The sequence below is a fragment of the Pygocentrus nattereri genome, chromosome 11 (assembly GCF_015220715.1).
Source record: "Pygocentrus nattereri isolate fPygNat1 chromosome 11, fPygNat1.pri, whole genome shotgun sequence".
NCBI classification, from domain to species: domain Eukaryota; kingdom Metazoa; phylum Chordata; class Actinopteri; order Characiformes; family Serrasalmidae; genus Pygocentrus; species Pygocentrus nattereri.
The window spans coordinates 13,673,891-13,697,560 of NC_051221.1; positions in this window are offsets into that span (position 1 = coordinate 13,673,891).

Sequence of the window (23,670 nt, forward strand, 5' to 3'; positions counted from 1 at the left end):
AAAATTAAAAATGTAAAAAATTAAAAAATAAAAACACACATTTATCCCCAAACCAACGCCAAAGCCTCAACATCCTAATCACACCACAGTAGCTGAACTGCTGCTTGACCCTTTCTTTGCCTTTATTATAGCTTCTGTTCTCCTCAAGAGACTCTCTCAGTTTTTCAAAGAAATGTGCAGGGATATTTTTTCACACCTCCAAAGTTCAGTCTTAGAAGTTGGTTTAGCATTTTCTGCTTCTCATGATCCAAATAATCCCAAACCCATTCAGTGATGTTGACGTCTGGACTTTGGGGTGGTCAGTCCATTGTTCAGCTTCTGTTTGATGTGTCTCCTTTTCTCAGTAAGAGCCTCTCAACACCTACACATCCCTTCAGACCCACAGCACCGAGTCGTCCTCTCACAGTGGAAGGATGGACAGAAACACCTGTGGATGTTTTCAGATGTGAAGCAGCTCGTCTTTCTCCTCTTTCTCCAAGACGAAAGTTTTAAATACTGTTTATCTGATAGGGACAGTTTGCGTCTACCAGGTCTTTTAACTTTTAGCTACCTTAAGTCGAATTGCTTCATTATCTCATGAAAAATAAATAACTGATACTTAATTGCCAACCCTCAGCCTGGTCCTAAATCCTTAACCCATAGTACTAATCCTAATCCTACCACTGTCTGTGTTTACATGCAAAGATTTTTGCCAATCTGATTGAATACATTCCAAATACAGATTAAGACTGAGGTGTTCAATAAACCAACCCAAAACGACACGCATGCATGGAGCACGAAGAGGAAACGTTACCAAGACAGTGAACATGACATGAGGCCCAGTCAGAGTGAGATGAGTTTCCAGTGTTTTTAATTGATTTAAAATGTCAGGTGAGAGGAAGACGTCGTGTTCTAAGACACATAAGCTGGACGTCTGTCCCACCGCCGTCTTTTAAGGCTCAGAGTATAAACTTTGTTTCCTCTGCAGACCAGTTTCTGCTCCACCATGCTGAACTATATAAACTTTCACTATGACATGGCGCACATGATCTGAATGTACCTACACATTCTGTTTAGAAGTGTAATCAGACACAGACGTTTACATGGTTATTATTCCTATATAACAGATTTACAGGATTACTCACCTGGTTCAATTGCATAGAAATTGTACTCCAAATGGCCTCAGACTAGATTATTCCAATCGAGGTGTTTAGATCAATGTATTGTGTTCCCGATTGGGCCATTACTGAGATTATTAACAGATTATTTGGCTGCATATAAACGTGGCTAATGTTGAATATATACTGAGTTTCATCAATAGCACCAAATATCTGTAGATAACATGCCATGGCCATCTGGCAGAACCAGAAAATCAAACAATTTGGAGTCCAAGACTCCAAAACTAATTCACTGTTAATTGCAGAGTTTGTGTTGTACAGTTGTGGCTACTGTAGAAATGTGACTGGATTGTGCGTGCCTCCCCCCCTCTCAGTTAATTGAGTTCCTTCATTAAACGGTGGTTGATGGGGACCAAGAGTTTCGTTGTCACTGGTGGCCTGTTATAATAGGCTTTTGTGTAAAGTGGGTAAGAGGGCTTCTGTTCTTATCTGGTTGTGCAAGACCATCTACAACAAAAATGTGTGTCAGCAAGAGGCATTGTGTAAGTAAAGTAGTAACCATTTGGCTCTCTCTCTCTGTTTGCCCAATTACCCTCTCCCTTCCTCTTTACCTACACCTCTCTAGGTGGTCCATAATTGCTTTGATGTGAAAATGACAAGATGGAGAGAGTGTAGAAAGGAGAAAAAGAAAAAGGTATTCTCCCCCTGTGTCAGACATACCTTATGGCGCATTAGTGGAAATTACACTGCCCTGGCCTAACTCGCCCTCACTTACTTGCTTGCTGCTTTTCGTTCTGCTGCTCTTTATCCTGTTTTTCTTCTTCCAAAGAAAGAACGCATAGAAAGATTAGTCACTGGTTACAGTGCTGGTGGTGTTCCACATGACTCAAATGGATACCTCATCAAAAGGAGGTGACCTTATTTATGGATAACTTTATAACGTGATGCAACGTCGCATGTACGTTTTCATAAGGAGTGTCTGGCAGGAAGATGACCGTTTTGGACTGTGTGCATGGAACTTCTTGAATAAAGCCCATTTTTTTTATTAACAGAATGCTCTGCAGTAAGGTAGGGAACTGAGGGCCAACAGTTTGGTGCTTTCCCAGCTTTACCACACCAGTTAAACCTGGTAATTAGCCGATGAGTTGAATCAGGTGTAGGTGTAGCAGTAGGAAAGTCACTAAACAGGTCCATATACATGGTCCAGAAATCATTTATCAAGTGCTGCTGACTGTGCAAGTTTGGGCCATGCAGTGGTAGTATGAGGGGACACTGTCACAACCGGGCAGGGAGAAGACAAGCATGGATAGATAAATGAGGCTTTATTAAAAAGAGCAAATCCCAAAGAGCAGTGAAAATGGACCAGGGTCTCAATGTTAAGTAAATGAACAATATACAAAACATACCAGGGTGAATAAACAGTCCAGCAGATCAATATCAGAGGCAAGGTAAAAATTACAAACAGAGAAATGGGCAAAAAAGGTAAAACATGGAGAAAACAATCATAACAGGATTCAGGATCAGGACATAACAGTCAGAGACAGATTTAGGCAGGACAGGCAAAGAAACAACTGCTGTGACACAGACAGACAGACAGACAGACATACAGACAGACAGACAGACAGAACTTGGGCTGGAGCTTGGAGGCTTAAAGGCCCCCCCCCCTTTTGGACAGTGGTAGGATTAACAGAGTGGACCAAGCAACAGGGAGGATATGGAATGGGGAAACAGAGGGTAGAGATGGGGATGTAGAGGGTGTTTAAGTGGAAGGAAGCAGGGTTTTATGCATGGTCCTCCCTTCAAATTTATCAAATAATTGTGTTACTGGGGAAAATACTTGATTTAGCCAATTCAGTTGAGTTTATTTGAATGTATAATCTAGTTCTAATTCCACATGCTAAGCTCAAATCAGATCAGTTAGAGTGAAGCAAATGCATTACTTCGTTTCCTTTTATGCATCTACTGAATTAAGAAATGCACGTAAGCACAAGCGAGCTAATTTCTCGCCCACATGAGAAGGAAGCCAAACTATTAGACAGGGAATTTTTAACTCCTCGTCTGTCAGATGTGTAATTATGGCTCGGTGGGGCTGGGTGGAGGTGTGACTTTGGGCCTGCATGGGGTTGAATAGGCGGATGAGTGTATGGTTATTTCTGCCACAGTCTACATGGATATGAAGCTTGAAAATTGGCTTCTAAAGCTGTGACGCCACAGAAGGAGTCATTTCTATACGCAAGAGACACCGTCATTCCCCATATGCAGCAGAGGGAGGCTTCAGGGCCTTGAATGACAAACCAAACCTGTGTCTTTATTTATGGTGACTGTGCATAGGCCAGTTTGCACAGACTGATATTGATGTATGGTAAAGGCCCATCTGTTCAATGAAATTATTTTATTTTGCAGGTCCTGGAATTGCCACTGCAGTTCTGGCTGACTCTGAGCTCTAAATATACCTGGAGGTAGCCGTAGCTTAGTCTCACTGTTCAAGAGCTTAATATGGAAGCTGACATGTTCTGGGCAACAGTTCCAGTGTTGGATTATCCATTATTGTTTCATTTATGTCCAATTGAAATAAATGCTAATAAGCAGGCCAAATGTGGGTTTTTTAATGTGCTGGCACCTTATATGTATTACGTCTGCATTACGTCTGTTATTTTAACACAATTATGGAAGCCCTCAGGCAGTGGGACATAGTTACAACATCATTGTGATATGAATTACAGAAGGTTGCTAAGGAGAACTTTGGCAGAAGGTTTCAGGGCCCATTTTTGCTGTGACATATGAAAGACAGCACTGGAAAACTCAAATCAAACCATTTGAGTAATGAGTAATATAATGATTATAGCTCAAATTCATAGGATTTAGGTTATAAAGTGTTACCTGAGTGATTAGAGCTGTAGATTTGCCTGAGAAAAGCCATCAAGAGTAAAGTTATAATGAAATTAATATGCAGAATGGCTCATATTTCAGAAAAGATATTTTGAAGATAGCTAATTCAATATAGATCAGTTTATATGATGTAATGTCCGTGTAGAAGATGCACATATGTGCAAATGCTCTTTTATTTATTAACAGGCTTTTCAACAATATCAAGCAATGCCCAGCCCAGCAATACCTCAACACGAAGCTCAGGGAGGGATGACAACACATGAGGAATGCAAACCCTTTCAACACACTGTATGTGCTCGAACCATGGTACAGATCACCTAGTGTGAGCACACCCTAAGCTACAAGCTCTATAACTTGGTTGAGGAGGCTCATTGTAATGAAAAAAGTTCCATATATTGCCTACATTTGAAATGTCAATTTACTGAGATATTCTTCACAGTGATCTGCTGGAGGCGAGTCTCAGTTCTCCCTGTTGCCCTTGGATCTTTCTAGGATGCCCTAGTCGCCCCTCATGGCGTGTGTGTGGGGTGGGGATCAAATGGAAAATAAAAATAAATGTTTTGCTCATTTTTAGGTTAAAGAGTGAGAAAGTGTGTGTGGTATCTCAGCATGAGCGTTAGGTCATGTGATGTCATGACGCATAACAGATGGCTGATGATGCTTGAGGTTCTTTGGCAGCAAATATAGACAGAAGTTCTACAACAATAAGGAAGAGGAAAAAGAAAATCTTTGCCCAAATGTAAATCGTTTAAGTTTAACATTGTAATGATTACAATATGATAAATTATGTGGAGCAGTCGTGGGCTGGAGGTTAGGGATCCAGCCTCGTGACCGGAAGGTCACCGGTTCGATCCCCAGAGCCGACAGCACATGAATGAGGTGTCCTTGAGCAAGACACCTAACCCCCAACTGCTCCCCGGGCACTGCAGATTGGGCTGCCCATCGCTCCGGGCAAGTATGCTCACTGCCCCCTAGTGTGTATGTGGTGTTTTACTGCCCAGATGGGTTAAATGCGGAAGTGAAATTTCCCAGTTGTGGGACTAATTAGGGTCACTTATCACAGAAATGAGACGTTTGTGGACAAAAGGAATGCAAGCAGGCTTTAATGTTGTAATCAAAATAGTCTTCAAAAACAGGCATAAAAAAGGTCAAAGCACAAAAACGGAGATCCAGGGCAAACAATCCAATGGGCAAGGCAGAGTCAGGGAAACAAGAATACAAGGTAATAAACACAATAGAAAGAATGCTCAGTAGTTTTGCTCAGTACTTCGCAGAAAATTACTGCTAAAGCCCAGGCAGATAAGCTAAACTGATGTCATGTGATCATAGATACAGGTGCTGCACATTAAAACTCCGGTGATCTTGAATGCTGATAGGAACATGTGTGAAGACCAGCGGTCAGCTGATCTCCCTGTGTGTTCTGGGAGCTGAGGTCCGTGTGTTTCAGGGTTTGAAGGAAGTGATAATGTCATGTGATCTCCCAGAGGAGTCCATGGTCTTGCTGATGACATTCGTGACAAAATCAGCTTTTGATTTTAATGTTATTCTTGTATTGGAAGAAAAATATAGGCCTATAATACCAAGCCTCTCACTAACTATCCACAACAAAAAGGGACATTCTTGGGCTGCTTATTTACTTTATACAGTCTATTTCACCTTCTGGGTAATTACACTGGCCTACAGTATTTTAGCAAGAATATTTAAATAAAAACAACCACAATGACATTACAGGCTTTCCTTTTAACCCTGAACTAAAAATAGGCTATGTTCTGTGCATAGCGTGAGCGTGGCTTAAATTTGATTAATTCCTAATCCTGACTTTTGCACTGGGGCCACTGAATAGTGTGCTTTGCCAGTGGTGCTGTGTACAGATGTAATGAATAGGGGCTTTACGGAAAGATACATGTGCAAAGTATACAATATGGCCAAAAGTATGTGGGGATGTAAACAAAGTCATTCAGAATAGTTTGACGTGAAAACGCTCTTGTGTAGAGTTAGAATTGTCCACAGTGGTGAGGCACATCAGAATGTTGCATTACATTATGTTACATTACATCTAATGTTTTATACTATGGTGCCTGTTGTCTGAGACTGTTTGATGATGGGTTGTGTGATCAAGATTTGGCCTGATAGTTTTTAAAATGCATTCATGTTGGAAAAATATACACAAAGCAGTACATTGAAAAGTGGCCCTTAAAGGAAGATAATTTGCTAATCTTTAACAGCCCATTAAATTCTAGGTATGGGAGATACAAACTCCAAAAGCACTTTATTTGGAGTAACAAGTTTCAAGACAGTCTGACTAAATTACACTGAAATAATACGCTGTCCTGCGTATTAAACTGATTTTAAAAAAAAAGTAAGATCTCATTATTTTTTAAGTAACAAGATGGTGAACAACTAAATTTCATTTCAGTTTCACATGTTTAAGCAAGACAAGTAAATCAGGAACACCTCAGAGTACCAGGTAGTTATATAATACTATAAATGACACAAACTGCAGACAAATTTTCTTAAGCAAATGGTAAGAACTTCTTAAAACCACAATAAGAATCACTTATAGGTTCACCAGTTCACCAAATAGTATAAACTAGCTATATTTGTGTCATATCAAGTCTCATGGTCCTCATCACCGCTCAAAAAATTAGTGGGTATGTTTCTCTGTGATAGACCTTTTTCCCCACAGGCACTGCATTGTCACATTTGGCTGTAAATATCAGTGTTATCGAACCTCCGCCTGCACCTTTTAACACAGCAACATATGGTCGCTGGTTTTTAGCCTCCCTCAAAACATTTTAGTAGGAGACCTGTCTGCATATCAGAGTTCCTACAATATGAACAGAAAGGCTACTTTGACATGGCTAAAGCACATCGTGAGCCTGCACGTCTACCACTGTGGACCGTTTACAGGCATGCAGACCTCAGGACGAGCCCAGTTAATGGAGTACACTACAGCAGACAACGGACATGCATCCCACGCCTCAAAGCGCACCTCTGTGTCAAAGTAGAACAAAAATCTGTGACTGGACCTTGAGGCCTCATAGCTGCGGTGTTTTGCAGCTCAAGGAGCCAGCCTGGGAAGCCTTGTAGCCCAGAAAGTCCTTAGCTGTAGGGGAAGTCTCTCAATCTGGAAGGCCTTGTAGTAATGAAACATAGATCCAGCTGCTAGCCCAAGAGCCTTGAAGCTACAGAATAGTGTAGCTTCAGCTGCCAGCTCAGGAAGCCTTGTAGCTATAGAGTAGCATAGCTCCAGATGCTAGCCCAAGAGTTTTGGAGCTGTGGAGTAGTGTTTCTTCAGCTGTCAGCTCAGGAAGCCTCGTACCTGCAGAATACCATGGTTCTAGCTACTAGTCCAGGAAGCATTGTAGCTATGGATTAAATGTAGCTCCAACTGCTAGCCCTGGAACCCTTGTAGCTATGGAGTAGTGTAGTTCCAGCTGCTAGCCCTGGAAGCCTTATAGCTTTGATGTAGTTTAGCTCCAGCTGCTAGCCCTGGAACCCTTGTAGCTATGGAGTAGTGTAGCTCCAGCTGCCAGCCCAAGAAGCCTTGTAGCTGCTGAGTAGTGTAGCTCCAGCTGCCAGTCCAGGAAGCTTTGTAGCTATGGAGTAGTGTTGATCCAGTTGCCAGCCTAAGAAACCTTGTAGCTGCAGTGTTGCATAGCTCTAGAGGCTGGCCTGGGAAGCCACAGTATAAAGAGTCCATATTATGAAGGTCCTTCTCAGCCTGACAAGTGGCAAGCGTGTGATTTGGGCATGCAGATTGCAGGATGCTAATTGGTGGGGCATAAGCTTTTATTACTAGATATTAGTTTTGCAGAAAACTACAGAAAACGTGCCTTGATTAACTTTGTTATAAGTTGGCAGGGGGAGTCTAGAGGTGTAAATTAGATTTGAAACTATTCCTTTATGCACTCTCATATAGGGACTGCAGGACACAGGTTTACATCATCTCTCGTTGTTGACCACTAGGTCATGTAGATGTTATGATACTGAACTGTCACTTACGCGCACACACACACACACACACACACACACACACACACACACACACACACACACACACAGGTCTGGTCCACCCACCTGCTTGCCCACTTTGTACCATGCACAGGGTCAGCTAGGCTCTTGCTGCTAATTAGTTGCGGGGGCTTCACACTGTCTGATCTGATGCACTGTGATGTACTTAGGGTTTAATTGAACAGGCAGGCAGGCAGGCAGGCAGTCAGACAGAGAGAAGCAAGGATGGTAAGATGTGAGTGGGGGTGATTGTGTCTCATCTCTTTACACTGTGCCTGACCACAGACGTTTACCATATGAAAAGCCCCAGACACACTGATGAATGCTTTCAGATCGCGGCCTAAAATCACCAGGTTTTGGATACAACCCCCTTTTAATTCGGCATATACCCTTTAATACACGCCCACATAAAGTTTTGTTTTATCTTGTTTCAAGTGAGTCATGGAATCATTATATTCCAATTTTAATTAGAGTGTCGATTAACAGGCCTTTCGAATAATAGATGTGTGAGATTAGCAGTTGCATAAGCATATGGTGCATTGAATTAAAATAAATTATTATTTTTTACCATTTACTGAATATACTTCTACATTTTGTACTTTTGAGCACAACAAGTACTCACTGTGCTTTTGGGTGTGTATGGGTTTAGAAACTACAGTTACTTAACTGGTAAAACTCATCCTGACAGAATAAAGTTGGCATGCTAAATGATCTACTCATGCTCCACCCACCAATATGTTCTTTCCATAGAAATTTTACAGAATGTATACATCCTTCTGCCAGTTGCAATTACATCTGAGACACTGTGCTGGGAGAACACATCATCCTTCATGGCAAGCTATAAATGCGGGCCATACATGTCAAGCCCCACTTTCCACGTTAGCCTTTGCAGTGTTACAGTACAACATGAGTATTTTCATGTGAAATTTCTCATGTTAATTTTTTCAAATGCCACAAAGATTGCAGAGCTTGTGAGTCATCTGAAGCATTCATGGGCGTGCAAAACTGCCTTCTCTAATTCAGAACTGCACATTATACTGGGAATACTCACAGGACTCGCATCACATATCCAAAATGTTCTGAAAGCATTTGGTTTTATTTGTTTATTTACTTCACCATATTAAGAATAATGTGACATGACAAGTGAGAACAGGTGCGCGTTTTATTAAAAATAAGTGTGTGTTTGAAAAACTCCTGAGCACAAACAAGTGCAGCCATGTGAGCACCAAAAATAAGGCCTTTTTCAGGCCTTAAATAACTCAGTATTTACTGCCAGTCTTCCACTCTTGGTAAGTCAGAGTAGGTGCACCATTAGACTCCCTCCAGTATTTTGCACTTTGAAAAGGAAACTAACACTTTATTTGGATGGTTTACTCTTCTATGAAACCATTTCTATGAAATGCACCTGTCCTTGTGCTACCGGACGGCAGGGAAACGGACTCAAGGCCAGAAAGGAAAACCCATGAGAAAGGGTCTTAAATGAATTTAGGTGTTTAAGTGTGAATGCACATTGGGGTTGATGTGGCTCAGAACCAAACTCAAACCACTGATGTACTGAATGGGAAGTGGAGGGGGACACAGGAAAAACACCTCAATAAATGGGAATAAAAAAAGGCGGGAAAGGGCAGACAAAGGGGATGCTGAGAACAGCACAGTCAAACACAGGCTGAGCTAGAGAAGTAAAATAAGAGAAATCAGAAAACAAGACACTTCTTTTGTGATTTATGAGAGGAAAGATGGCTTTAAGTTTCACTTGTTTGTTCTTTGTGGAACAAACACTTTTTGTTTGACTTGCCGTTTCTTGTTTAAGCCTTATTTTGTGGCTTTTAAGTAGATTGGGGGTAATTCATTTTTTTGTAGCCCCCTTTTTCTTCTTCATGTTTTGGGGCAATTTGTCTTTTTTCCACCCCACTTTTCTTTCTCTTTTGTCTAAATACCAATTGGACTAAGTACCATGCCAGTCACCCCTCTACAAAGGTGTGACAAAGGGTTGCTGTTTGCCACGGCCTTAAGGCCAGGCCTAATCAGTCTGAGGGCTTCTGGGAATTGGAGTTCCCTGAACTTGTGGCACCTTACCGCTTTCGCCCTCTGCTGGCAGCCAGCGGCACAGGCTGGACCCTCACACCTTGATGTTCGATTAAATCTGTCCCTCACCCTAAACCTAACCCTAAACTTAACATCAAGGCAAAGCCTACATGTTCTTCTTAACCTAACCCTAACCTTAATGTTGTTGATAATCAACTGTCAGTAGAAAGTTTGTTAATAATTTAAGTATCTGTAGATCATCTACAGGAAACCACCCAAATAAAGTGAGCTCGGAAACTCTTATAAATGCTTAACGCTCTTGTCGGAACAAAACTTCCAAAATCTCCAAAATGATAACTTTACAGGAGAAGACAAAAAACCTGTTACCTTTAATGTAAGTCAATGGAACCAGAATTTGGGCTGTTTCATTTGGTCCATTCATCATTAAATTTCTACACAATATAAAGGATAATGTGCATTTTCAAATTATGGCAAAAACTGAGAAATGACAAACATGGAGATACAATATTTTGTTCTGATGGCTGCAATATGCCATATTGATGATTTATGATTCTGATGACTCCTAATTATTGATGACTCCTGATTATTGATGACTCCTGATCCTGATTCTGAATATACAATGAGGCAAAAGAGCAGTGTACACCCCTTTTATCTCATTATGTGCCCTAACACACATTGAGCTGCCCACTGATCTTGTGCTAGCAGTTTAAAAAGATCCCAGCATGGCAGCATTGTGAGTCGGGGGAAACCGAACTAGTAGGTGGAATTGGACTTGACTAAATTTAAGAGAGAAGAAAATATCTACAGTAATACTGTGGGAAATGATTAAATGCCATCTATAACACTTGCATAGTGTCAGAGTAGGTGTAATCTTAGAAACTGTCTGACTACTATATGCTATACTTCTAAAAGATTCTGCTATAAAATCTTAAATTCCAGTCATATTACTGTGTTTTTTTCATAAAAAATAAATTCAGGAAATGATTCAACCATTTGTGCTGACTGTTGCTGTAGGATAAAGTAGAATTACACAAACAGAATTACAGCAAATCAATTTTATTCCATCTGTTCTAATAGTGCCAAATGTATCGCTTGAGCAAGCTGTGTGCTGCGGTTTCTCATTCTGCTGAGAGATACTTGCCAATGTTTTGGAAAGTTTGTTGAATCTATGAATTGTCTAGGCTGCTGCAAGGTTTGCACCTGCCATGTGGGCTGAACATGTAGGAAACATGGAATTATGCCATGCTGTTATGAACTGCAGGAAGCTAGAAATAGCAGATAGCCTAGCAACAACATTTCCTCATGGATGGCATTAGAAAAACATACTTAGCCTAGCTTGAAAGTTTAAATGCATAATCAGTGTTATTATGAAGACCAGGGAGGTTTACCCATCTACAATCACTTCCTTTAGCAAGAAGCACATGAACTAGTGTGAGATAGGCCTATTGATGCAGATCTTTTTTTCATGTGTGTTTCTGAAAAGAGCCTTCCGGCGTGCTAATGTGTTAGAGGAACTGTGTATTGATTAGACAGTGCACGCTGCATGACCCCTCTCCGCAGAAAAGGGTAATTATTCCAAACACAATCCTGGTGCTGCGGAGACTCAGCACAATCAGAGCCGTTTAGTAGATCCTTTCCTGCATCTCACTGCTGTAAGCAGAGTGCATGACCCAGCACTCGTATGGTCAACTGATTCTGTCTCACACACTTTTTGCACATTTCCTGACGAGAAATCACAAATCACCCATTTTAAGGTGAATAACATCAGTTACATTGGACTGATTGAACAGCAACTCAGACCAATCACAATTAAGCGATGTGGGATGCACTAGACCAAACACATTGCCGAAAGTGAGTGGGAGTTTGAGAGAGTGGACTAAATTGCATACCAGAACTCTGTGCTGGTACTAAAACCATATAGTAAATAATACTGAGTCGGGAAAACATACTGTTGGCTAACATAACTGTTAAAGTCAGAAATGCGTCAGCTTCGGATTTTGACCATAACCTTAGCTTTGTGTTCCTGGAGTGGATGGCACGGCTACAGAGCAAAAAAGCTACTTTCTGGCTACATAGCTAAAAAGTTTGAAAGGTTCATTTTGAACTATCACTATTTAAGCCATGTGAGCTGGTTAACTATAACATCTGTGGTGGGATGTGTTCGTATAATGCTACTCCTAATGCACTCAAAAGGCTTGTTTGACCACACAAATGTACATACTGCTACTTGTGATGGAGTATCAACTCTAAAAGAGCTGATTCTTCAGTGCCACTGGGAGTTGGGGTCTATTCTTGGCCAACGACTCTGAGAGTTCAATGCTTTTTCGAACAAAACATCCTTGCATGCATCCCTATCTGAGTCCTACAGAGCAGAGCTTTTCAAAGAACTGAATGCTTTGGATATGCAATCTTAGAAGGGTTTGAGCAGGAAGGGTTACATACGGTGATCAGTCTAGAAAAAGTGCTTTTAACAGGAGTGGTGGATGACGTAGTGCAGATGTGTCCACGAGTGGAGAAAGCATCCTTGGAAGTATTAATAGCAGCAAAGTTCAGATCTAAGTATGATGTGAAATTCAGCCGTGAAACAGCAAGTGCTCTTCAAGAAAAGGGCCAAGAAGTGTGTGCCCTGTTTTCACCAGGTAGAAACATTAGATTGCCTCTGGTTGTTCCTATTTTCATAGCTGAGGATGAACGGAGTTTCAGTGGTCTTTGGATATTAAGAACGTGGCTCTGTAGTACCATGATGCAAGAATGCCTTAAAGCTGCTGTGTGTCATGTACACAAGGGTAAACTGTTTTGAATAGGAATAGGCATTCTGCAACATATATTGTGGATTAAATTTGCAGAAGGGTATTCTCTGTAGATGGATTACAGTGAATAATAAATGAAGTAAAATGAATAAACTGCAGTTTGAAATTTCAGTCAAATCTAAGCTTCTGTGTGATGACAGTCATTTTTAAAACAGTGATCTGCAGATACAGATACTTGTGCCATGTTCAATGTGCTTATTCTTATTTTCATTGTTTTATGAAATAAACATAATGACATGGGGTCGACAATAGGGGGCTCCTTTGTTAGATGTTTAGGTAAAAATGAAATAATCCTCTTTTGCAGTACAATAAAGCTCTGCTGATTGATCAAACACAGTTTAACAATAAATGGTCCTAAATGCTGGAGTTAATGCAGCCTATCTAATTTACCCTTTAACCCTGAAGAATGGTGTGCAGACCACAACACAGACAACAGTGTCATCTAGCTAGTAGCTAAAAAAAAAGATTTAAGAGAAACATCAATAATTTGGAGACTTAATTGCAGTAATAAGTACTCCAGCTTGTTTCCTAATATGTTTAAACTGCAATGGGCATCTGACAAACTCTAAAACATTTGAATTTTCCCTCCTGTTCCACCTTAAATGGTGCAGCAGTTACATTCTGGCACCTCATGGGAAATGGGAAAACATGAATCTGGCAGATGAGAAGTGACTTCAGCCTCATAAAAAATTGAATGCTGAGAGAAATTTTTGAAGAAACTATACTACTTTCGCGGGAAAGTCTCCTGCCTGAGATGCGAGAAATGTGCTAAAGCTTAAAGCAGAGCAAAGCAAGCCAGGACACAGTCGGGAAAAAACAGGTGGTAACAATCAGGGGCGGAGTCTGAAAACAAGGGGGCCGGACTGGGAAGATAAACGAAAGCACATTGACACGTAAACAAAGGCAAATGGAAGACCAAAGCACAAGCACATGGATAACTGAGAGGGGCCAATCGTGATATTTATATTTAATTTTTTGCCTATACTAGTACTTTAGCACATACTGAGACATACTTACAGTCAACATGGTAAACGGTCATAAAATGTTGTGGCTTTAAGGTGGTTTGATTTTCATTGAAAGGACAATGGCTCTTCTTAACATTTGTGTTGTCGACCTCTGGCCTACACTCTGAAAAAAGATGGTTCTTCAAGGGTTCTTTAGTAAAGACAGTGGTTAAAGGGTTTTTGGCATCATGAAAGACGTCTTCAGATTGATGGAGAATATGCTGTAGTCGGTTCTATATAGAACCTTTTTGAAAAGGTTCTGCTATTTCTATGATTCCAGGCTCATTACAGTTGAAGAAATATGTCTCCCTCACATGCCTGGCTGTATTATTCAGTGTATTGTGTATATAGTATATTATTCATCCCTCAGGCATAGAGGGGTCTGCGACTGTCTTTGCAGTAGGATTGAGGCAGACATGACAGGTTGTGTGTCTGACGCCTTGCTTGTATGTGTGTTCTGCATTCTCCATCAGACAAAGCGTAGGATAAGTTGTAGCACAGGTTGTGTGTGTATGTTTTATCACATGTAGCATCTAAATCTGGTCTGGGTCATATGCCATATATCAGTAGTGAACTGTGTTATTAGTGCTAAAACTTCATTGCAGGCTAATAATCAGTCACAACATGGTCAAAGAACGAAAGAAAACACCTATACAATAATGCTAATTTCTGGTAGAACCTCTATTTGTAGTAGTATGTTAGTGCTAATCTATTGCTGGTGCACATAATCATGACTTGGCCATTTGAGATTAAATATAAACATTTGAAACTTGTCAAATATGTTCCCTATGTTTTATTTGAAGCTTTCACTGGATATTAACATATATTTTTCTTTGTATTTTCTAGTTTTACTGTCACTATTTCAGTGATTTTCCTGTTTTTCTAATATGTAACTAAACCCAGGCTGAATTATGATCTATAATCAGAGTCTGTGATGTGCCTGTACATTTTAAGACATTCTCACAGCATTAGATTTCAGACAAGCAAAAACATGTCTCAGCTCTAGTTCATCATGCAAAAGGGGTTATTTTGAATCTTAGAAGAAGGTAAAGATAAATGAAAAATGAAGAAGAAGAAGAAGAAGAAGAAGAAGTAGAAGAAGGGAAATGGCCTGAGCTAAAACTCCCAGATGATAAAGTATGAGTGATATTTAAAATTTAGTTTTTTATCATTAGATTAATTACACTTTCAAGGCCAAATTAAGATGATTCTATACTACAACCACAACTTTTACTGCACTGCACTTATGTTCTATGTTATGTTATTTTATGGGATCTCTGTGCTTGGTCTCACTTCCACTTCAGCATCAAGGGCCATCAGAAAATTACTCTCTGAAAAAGGTAAAGAAAAAGCAAAATTTCCACATTTGACATGAAGTTCTAGTATGACCTACACACCATCTTGTACATGTATGTATGAGTGCATGTGTCTACATTTGGCATCTGACTCAATGCATGTGGTGGGTGTTTGCAGCACAATGTGTGTGTGTGCTTGTCAGAGACAGAGGTCACATGTGTGATGCATCTGTTGGCGTGGGTCAAGTGTCAGAGCGCAGGTTGGGTGTGAGTTAGAGGGTTTAGTAGAGTGTTGGTTCACACAGCAAATGTGAAGGGTGACTGAGTGGTAGTACAGTGTGTGTGTGTGTGTGTGTGTGGTTAAGTGTCAGTGGTCTGTAGGAGCTGTTAAATATGACACACTAGGTCTTACTGTACTAACAGCTGTAGAAAATTCCCTCTTTTTCCCTCCCTGTTTTTCTCCTTCCTTCCCTTTAATAATAATAATAATAATAATAATAATAATAAATTTTATTTAAAGCTCCTTTCAAACACCCAAGGACATTGTACAAATAAAATGGGAAAAAGGGTCAGATAAAGCAGAAAATAATATAAAACAATTAGGAGTTAATAAAAGCAATCCGAAACAGGTGTGTTTTCAGTTCAGATTTAAAAGTCTTGAGTGATGTGCAGGAACGCAGGGAAATGGGGAGCGAGTTCCATAACTTTGGGCCACCAACGCTGAAGGCTCGTTCACCGAACCCTTGTAGTCGAACTGGAGGAGGAACCAACAGGTGAGCATCAGCGGAACGGAGAGAGCGAGCAGGACAGTATAGTGAAACTAAAGAGGACAAGTAAGGGGGGGCCAGGTTCTGTAGTGAATGGAAGACCATTGGAAGATGGAAGAATGGAAGAGTAATGTTTTGTACTGAATGCGGTATTGGATGGGTAGCCAGTGAAGGGATATCAGTTTTGGGGTGATGTGCTCAGAAGATTTAGACCGTGTCAGGACCCTGGCAGCAGAATTCTGCACATGCTGGAGCTTCTTTATTCTACTGGCAGGCAGTCCGGCCAGCAGAGCATTGCAGTAGTCCAGTCGACACGTAACAAAGGCATGAACAAGAGTTTCAGCCGCAGAGTCAGTGAGTGAAGGGCAGAGTTTAGCAATGTTTCTTAGATGGAAGAAAGCAGTTTTAGTAATGTTATTGATATGGGCTTCCATTGTGAAAGCTGAGTCCAAGATAACATCCAGATTACGGACAGTAGGTGATGTGGTTGAGACGAATCCAAGAATTGAGATGGATGGTTGGTCGAGTTTCCGAAGAGTGGTTGGGGAGGCAATGAGAATGGCCTCAGACTTACTATTGTTTAGGTTGAGGAAGTTCTTTGCCATCCAGGAATTGACATCGTCGAGACAGCTGAGCAAGGATTCGGGAGGTTGTAGATCAGAGGGCTTGGAGCAGACATAAATTTGGGTGTCGTCAGCATAGCAATGAAACTGGAGGCTGTGCTGTCGAATGATATTACCAAGGGGGAGAAGGTAGATTATAAAAAGCAGTGGGCCAAGAACCAGGCCTTGAGATACTCCAGACGTTACAGCGGAGCAGGTGGATCTGAAGCCACTGAGGGAGACAAACTGCTGACGGTCAGAGAGGTACGACTCAAACCATGATAGCACCGTATCCGATAGTCCAGTCCAGAGTTTCAGCCGGTTCAACAATGTAGAGTGGCAAACTGTCGAATGCTGCGGTGCGGTCGAGTAGAACCAATATGTTAACTAGTCCAGAATCAGCTGCTAATAGAAGGTCATTCATCACTCGGACTAAAGCAGTTTCAGTACTGTGGTTGCTCCTGAACCCAGACTGGAACTGCTCAAAAAGATTATTAGATGATAAATAGTCCTTTAATTGAGTGGCAACCACACGCTCAAGCAGCTTACTGAGAAAAGGGAGGTTGGATATGCGACGGTAATTACTGAGGTCCTCAGGAGCCAAACCAGGTTTCTTAAGGATAGGGGTAATGGCAGCCAATTTCAATGAGGGGGGAACAATGCCAGAGGCAAGGGAAGAGTTGATAATCCTGGTGAAGAGAGGACAGAGTGAGGGCAGACAGTCTTTAACCAGGCATGTAGGCAAAGGATCCAAAACATAAGAGGTTGGTTTTGCGGACTTAATGTACATCGCTACTGTGGTGGTATCCACTGGAGTAAAAGTTGAAAAACAACAACTGACTGGGGGACTTTGTTGAACAGGGTCAGAAGAGGAGTTTGTGAGGAGCTATGTCAGCATGAGTTTTCCTAATTTTGTCTTCAAAAAATGCCATGAATTTGCTACACAGCATTGATGATGGAATAAGGTTAAAGTTATTAGCAGGCCTTAAAAGCTTGTTAACTGTGGAAAATAGCGCTTTAGGGTTGCCATGACAGTTTCTGATGTTGGTGGAGTTATAAGCAGATTTACACACTTATACAAATAATATAGCACTGCTGCCATTCATTATACATGGTTTTCCCTGTTAAAATTCCCGTTAATAATTTTTACAGTTGATATCATCCAAAAGCAGTTTTCCAGAAGACAAGTCCAGTGTCACAGATAGAGTGCCAGGAAAACAAAGAAAAGAAAAGAAACCTACAGTTGGACCTTAAAGCAACCTGTGAGGGTCCATTTAGATTGTTTGAACCGTGATGAATGTAAAATGTACTTGCACTGTCTTTATTTCTAATTGGACATTGACACACAAATACAGAAAACTTTTACAACAAATTTTGACAAAATCCAAAGTGCCTAAAACTTTTGCACAGTATGGTATATCTAGGATTTTACAGTTTGGATCATGCAGTACACCCACAAAAAACTAGTGGTCAGTGTTAAACGAACTTCAATATGAGTATAGAACTTGAGAAGCAAGTTGGGTTCTGGTGCACATGCAGCTTCCACAGGTTCCTCATTTTAGAAGTGACTGAAAGCAGTTATCAGGATTCTGGCAACAGAGGAGTAGAGTGGAATTATGGAAAGTTCTATCATGTGGCCCCGTGTCCCTATGAGCTACACAGATATCTGCACCCTAACCAAGCTGAACCAGAACCATCTTTGAAAGTCATTAATTCTGAAAAAACCTTGTGATCATGACAATGGTAGATGTAAATATCCCATGTTTCCATAGAAACAAGAGCAGAGCAAGGTTCAAGACTCATGAGAGACTCATGCAGTCAAATTATAAGTCAATTTTAAAAACCTGCAATAGATGTTACTTTTTACAGGAGCATGGAAAAAATATCCAACCTGGAGTGCAGTATTAATATAGACCCAATTGATGAAAAAGAAGAAAAGAAAGTGATGAGAGTGTGATTCAAATTTAATATTAAAACTAAAATTATATGTTTTTATGTAAAAATTGCCAAAGCATTCGAAGCAATTTTCATTTATGGATTCATGTTTGGATGTGCTAAATTGCCCCTAGGTGTGAATGTGCGAGTGATTATGTCTGTCTGTCTGTCTGTCTGTCTGCCCTGTGATGGACTGGCGACCTGTCCAGGGTGTATCCTGCCTTCTGCCCGATGACTGTTAGGATAGGCTCCAGCACCCAGCACGACCCTGAGGGAGAAGCGGCTTGGAAGATATGTGTGTATTCATTTTTTGTAACATTTAAATATAGCACCCTTTCCTTTTCACGATGAATGGAATGGAAAAAAAGTGCTCTAAAATAATTTCACATCAGTGGTGTAAACTGCCATTGGGGAATGGGTATTTTTAACAATTAACCCTACAGTATAAACCAGTACCACCACTGGCACCATAGCATCAGTGTTCCAACTGTCCTTAGAGACATAACCTTCTTGTACATATTTGTCAGCCAAAGCCACACCATGTCTCTCTGTAGTAAGCAAACAGTGGAAGTTACGGCCTTTAGATGTGACAGTGCCACACAGTAGGCCGGAAGCTGAGCCTGCTGGTCATTACTGTGGTGTTACTGCCGTGGCTCTATCACGCCACTTCAGACTAAAACAGGATGCTATAAACAAACTCAACTGAGAACGCAAAGTTTTGAATCATCACCACTCCAGCGGATGAACAACTCGCATCCGGCCTAGGCCTATTTCTTTAGCTCAAAGTAGATGCTCTAGGGCCCAGTCATACACTATTTAACAATAATAATAATAATAATAATAATAATACATGGATTTGAGCTCCGCAGTTACAAGTGTAATAACTGAAAGAGGCCTCTCCATGTTTTCTGTATTGTACATTTAATGGCAACATTTCTTTTCTATGGTTTTATGATTGAAACTCACGAAAGGTCAGTTTATTTTTGTCATTCTTCTTTTTGTCAGGCCTCAATGCTAAATCCTTAAAACTATCAAGGTACTTTTCCAGGAGTGACCTTCTTGTTGCTTATGTTATTAATATATCATTACTGTGTAACTATACAGTTATTATTGACAATATAAAGTGGGACCCAGAATAATTCTTAGTAGTTACTGAAAAGCCCATAGTAGTCGTTAACTTGTGAGTCTTAAAATAAATAACTGTATAATAAGTCTATAGTTTAAGAGGTTATGTCAAAAGGAAGTCTGTCCTCCTGTGTTGACCCTGCTTGCTGCAGTCAGCACTGTCCCTTAAGAGCATTACAAGCAAATGGCCATCAGAGAGCTTAATTAATGGACAAGTGGAACAGTGGGAGAGCTTTGCAGGGACAAAGTAACACACACATTCATATACACCATGCACACACAGGCCCCGCTCTCTGGGACAAAGCGCAGTTCTGGAGGCTTCAAAGCGGCCCTTATCTCTCCCACTCCTGCCTGAGGGCCCATTGTCACCGAGCTGCCATCCATTCGCATGCAAACACACCTGATTAACCAGCCAAGAATCTTTCAGCCCAGCGGTGGGCGATGACGTGTGCAGGAGGCAGAGGCACATGTACGCCTGCACATGTACACATACTCGCTCTCACAATGTCACTTTTTCATTAAATTATCATGCAATACATTAACATTTCACCCTCGGCCCACTATACACACTTAGCCCCCACTCGCATTCGCACAATGCCACTTTCTCATTAGATTATCAATACACAATCAATTCCCTAGTCTTGTTACACCTCCCACACACACTTACACACATAAGGACATGTCAAGACAAGTATGCACAGTATAAATAATAATAATGATATTATGTCCCATATGTATTAGATAAAAATATAAGAGTTTATATGTAATTATGTCATGTATTATATATATTACGTATTACTTACTTACTCATCATTTAAGCTGTTTATCCTCATGCATCACTGGAGCCTAAAACAATGCTTATTGGGCAGAAGGCAGGAAATACCCCAGACAGGCCGGCAGTCTATCTCAGGGCAGACACACAGACACAAGGAGAACTCCTCACAGAGATTACTTGGGTAGCCTGGCCAGGGACTCGAACCCAGGCCCTACTCGTTGTGAGATGACGGAATACAAACAGTGCCACGGTACCTCATATGTATTATCCGGTGCCCTTCATTTTAAGGCACTATAACATTTGGGACATTTAAGCGTGCTTACTTGCATAATTGCTTCATTAGTGCAGGTGCTAAGGTTCTAAGGCTTTTGGTCACCTTTGGAGTTTGCTTTTGCTGTTTGTCAACATGAGGACCAGAGTTCTGTCTCAAGGAACCTATTATAGGGCCAAGGAACAAGAATAAAAGACATCAGCCAAATCATAGGCCACCCTACATCTACTGTTAATAACATTATTAAGAAGAAAGAAATAACTTAGCAATCATTATGGGACATCACTAGTGCAAGTCACTAGTTGGTCACAAAAACAGGATGGTCAGGTTACAGTTTGCTGAGTTCTGGAAAAAAGGTCCTGTGGACAGATGAGCCAAAGACTAACTTGTATCAGAATAATATCAAGAACAAAGTGTGGAGGTGAACAGGAACTGCCAGAAAGCATCCAACGTTTACTATCTCCTCATCTGGAAACAAGATGGTGGGGTGCTGTGGCCTGGGCCTGTATGGCTGCCACAGGTACTGGCTCACTCATCTTCACTGATGATGTAGCTGCTGATGGAATTCTGAGGTGTATCAAACAATCTTATCATGCTCAGGAAAATACCTCCAAACTCTGGATGGCACTTCACCCTACATGCAGACACTGATCCCAATCATACTGACAGAGTAATCACAGATAAAATCGGGAAAGTTCTTGACCTCAGTGGAACCTTAACAGTTCCATTGAGCATGGCTTTTCATTATGAGCCTGGCAGACACGTCTATCAGTACAAACAATGCTGAATTTTGTACTTTTCTACATAATAAAACTAAAATGTATTCCAGAATACCCTTTATTATGGAGGGCATTGTGTATATATTGTATCTCCATAAGTTCTTGTATCTTCACTTTTGTCATTTTCAGTTTTTGACATTATTTGAAAATGCCTGTTGCCCTTTCTATTGAGTGAGCATGAATTGCACAACAAAAGGACCAAAAGAAATGGTGCAAAATTACTTGGACAATAAGTCTGGTTCCCATAACTTACATTAAAAGTTAAGTATGTTTTTTCCTTCTCCTGTAAAGTTACCATTTTGGAGATACAAGGTTTTATTCCAACAGCAGTGAGGTATATTGTAAAGTGGAGCAAGGAGGCAGACACACGTGCTGAGATTAGCGAGATTTATTGAGGGCAAATCTAAAATCAGGGTCGAGACAGTCCAGGGTCATAGATCCAACACGGATAGACTGGGGGACAGACATGACAAACCAGAATACAACAGAACCAGCAACCAACGACTGTACATAGACCAGTACAACCAACACAGAAGATAACAGCAAACACCAACAGAGATTCAAACAACAGCAAACATCAAACAAAGACCAATACAAACACAAAGGGCAAACGCAGGGCTTAAATATACACCAGGAAGACGAGGAACAGGTGAAAACAATCAGGGGCGGAGTCACAAAACAAGGGGCACGAATCAAAACAAATGCGCATGGAAGACCAAAACAAAAAAGCACATGGAGTGGGAGGAGCCAATCATGACATGTATAATATATAACTACAACTTAGACATAATATATTTCACTTAAACATGCATTTTTCTGCAATTTAAGTGCACATTTTCTCTTTATTTGGTGAGTTTGGCGTAGTGGAAAAAACTAAAACACGAAAAATAAAATGTGCCATAATTTTTGAACAGACTAAAATATATGTTTTTAGTCCAGTTTGTTCAATTCAGCAAATAAACAGCAATTATGCATTATAATGTGCAGAAATGTTCCTTGTAGAAGGAAACTTAATAAGTATTAACTTATTCCCACTTAGAAAATCAACAAAACATGCCGTTTGACCAGAGGCGCCCAAACGTTTGCATACAGCCGTAGCTGGGACATTTCTATACAACACATCGCCGTAATCCAGAACAGACAGGAGGGTTACCTCAATGACAGCTTTCTGTCTGTGTGTAGGGAAGCAGGCTTTGCTTGTACTGAAGAGGCCAGGTTTCTGTGTGTGGCATGTATGAGGGTCTTTCTCACTACAGCAGCAGATTCCACAGCAAGAGCTTAATGAAGTGTATGTATAACAGGGCAGGCTCAGTGAGCCCACAGCCATACAGCACATACACTAGAGAGCTCTTATGTTCTACACAGTCAGCATGATGGGCCTGATACACACACAGCACAGCACAGCGCAACAGACAAGAGCAGCCATTTAGCCTTCTATTGCTACAATGAGCTACGGCTTAATAGCATGATAAGGCTTGCTAATGATTTTACAAAGAGGTGTGACTGGCCATTGAAATTACACAGAAAAACAATCGCTGCCCACCAATAACATGCAGCGCTCTTTGTCTGAGGGTTCAGGTCAAGAAATACATCATGTATCCATTAAACAGGGTGAAAAGACTGCTTACATTTCAACCCCGTTTGATGAAATGTGAACAACGAGTGGTTTGATGTGAAATGGTCAATTGTTGAGAAATGTACTGATTTCTTTACAGTGGTGCTGATAGGAACCAGGGGTCACTGATAAATACACCACTCAGCCATAACATGAACTTGAACAATAAATCCCAGATTTATTACATGTTAACTCTTATTACTCAGTAACTTGATCGATTATAGAGGTGTGTCATAAAATTGCCCACCGGGCATGGCTATTTAAGGGGTTAGCCCACTTCATTTTATCTATGCTGTCTGTGCATTGTATCAGCTGTATGTACCATATAGGTGCACTTTGCAGTTCTATAATTCCAGACTGTGGTCCATCTGTTTCTCAGCATACTTTGTTACCCCCCTTTTACCCTGTTCTTCAGTGGTCAGAGCAGGCATTATTTGGGTGGTGGATCATTCTCAGCACTGCAGTAACACTGATGTAGTGGTGGTGTGTTAGTCTGTGTTGCGCTGGTGTGAGTGGACCAGACACAGCAGTGCTGCTGGATGTCTTAAACACTGTGTCCACTCAGTGTCCACTCTCTATTAGACACTCCTACCTTGTCAGTCCACCTTGTAGATGTACAGTCAGAGACGACAGCTCATCTGCTGCT